The 1,857-nt window shown below is 37.4% G+C and overlaps 1 pseudogene; it reads right to left on the reverse strand.

Moving 5' to 3' along the window:
* Nucleotides 1-603: 603 nt before the first annotated feature.
* Nucleotides 604-1,259, reverse strand: LOC122493231 (annotated as a pseudogene).
* Between the last annotated feature and the right edge of the window lie 598 nt (nt 1,260-1,857).

Consider the following 1,857-nt stretch of genomic DNA (forward strand, 5'->3'; position numbering starts at 1 on the left):
GTTCCTTTATGTGTAAAGTAAGATTGTTTATTTGAGATTTATCTTGTTTCTTGAAGTAAGCTTATGTCACTATGAATGTTCCTCTTAGAACTGCTTGTGCTGTGTCCTATAGATTTTGGAAAGTTCTGTTTGCATTTTCATTTCTTGCCAGGTATTTTTTATCTTTTCTTTGATTTATTCATCAACTCCTTGGTTTTTAGTAGGATATTGTTTATTTTCCATATGTTTGTGTTATCCTAGTTTCTTCTTGTAATTGATTTCGAGTTTCATATCATTGCGGTTAGAAAAGATTCTTGATATGATTCTTATCTTCTTGAATTTTTTGAACCTTGTTTTGTGGACTAACATGTGATTTCTCCTAGAAGATGTTTTATGTGCATTTGAAAAGATAGTTATTGTGCAGTTTTGGGATTAAGTGTTCTATATATGTCTAATAAGTCCATCCAGTCTAATGTCCCTTAAGGCCAATGTATCACTATTTTCTGTCTGGATGATCTACCCATTGATAGTGTAGTATTAAATTCTCCTACTATTATTATATTGCTGTCAATGTCTCCCTTTATGTCTGTTAATATTTGCTTTATTTTTATTTTTATTTATTTATTTTTTTCTGTTTTTACTTTTATTTGCATGTATTTCATGCAGAATTTACTCCCGGGCCATAAGTTTTTGTTTCTTCAGTTTCTTCTGGGATATCTTTTTCTTCTGTGCAACCTCCTCTTCTGGTTTAGGAAAAATCTGCTCTTTTTCAGTAAGGATCATCTCAATGTGGCAGGGAGAGCTCATGTATGGGTTAATCCGACCATGAGCTCTGTAAGTTCTACGCCGCATTTTGGGGGCTTTGTTCACCTGGATGTGCTCAATGACCAGAGAATCTACATCTAAACCCTTAAGTTCAGCATTACTCTCTGCATTTTTGAGCATGTGCAGTAAAAATTCGGCACTCTTTATTGGGCCACCGACCCTGTGTCCAGCCCCACTGTTTGGCCTGGGCACACCTACCAACTCCACCATTGTAGCGTTGGAATGGCACACATTGCTTCTGCAAAGTGACATCTTTCAGATACTTGGTGGCTTTTCGGATATGCATACCCCTGATGGCCTGGGCAGTTTCCCGTGTGTTCTTAAAGTGAACACGAAGATTTGAACCTCTTGATTTGCATGATTTTGTCGGGTTTTCCGGGTCAAGTGAATAGTGAACCATTTTCAGAGATCACCTCAGGCTGCTTACGGGAAGAGGAAGAGTGGTGGCTCCTGGGAGAATTTCAATATTTGCTTTATATATTTAGATTATCCTGTGTTGGGTCCATAAATATTTATGAATGCTATTTCCTATTCTTGGGTTGATCCTTTCACTATTATGTAATGCCCTTTCTTATATTTTCTTACAGTCTTCTTTAAACTCTATTTTGTCTTAGGGGTGCCTGGGTGGCTCAGTTGGTTAAGCATATGGCTCTTGATTTGGCTCAGGTCATGATCTCATAGGTTGTTAGTTTGAGCCCTGCATTAGGCTCCATGCTGACAGTGCAGAGCCTTCTTGGGACTCTCTCTCTCTCTACCTCTCTCTCTGCACCTCCCCCCCCCCGCCTGCTTTCCTTGTCTGTCTCTCATAATAAATAAATTAAACTTTAAAAAATTAAAAAAAAATTAAAGTCTATTTTGTCTTAAGTAGTATTGTTACTTCAGTTTTCTTTTTGTTTCCATTTGCATGGGGTATCTTTCTCCATCCCTTCACTTTCAGTGTGTGTTTCTGTTTAAGTTTTTTTTCATGTTTGTTTATTTATTTATTTTGAGAGAGAGAGAGAAAGAGAGCAAAGATTGGGGAGAGAGAGGGAGAGAGAGAGAGAATCTCAAGCA

The sequence above is a fragment of the Prionailurus bengalensis genome, chromosome A1 (assembly GCF_016509475.1).
Source record: "Prionailurus bengalensis isolate Pbe53 chromosome A1, Fcat_Pben_1.1_paternal_pri, whole genome shotgun sequence".
Lineage (NCBI taxonomy): Eukaryota > Metazoa > Chordata > Mammalia > Carnivora > Felidae > Prionailurus > Prionailurus bengalensis.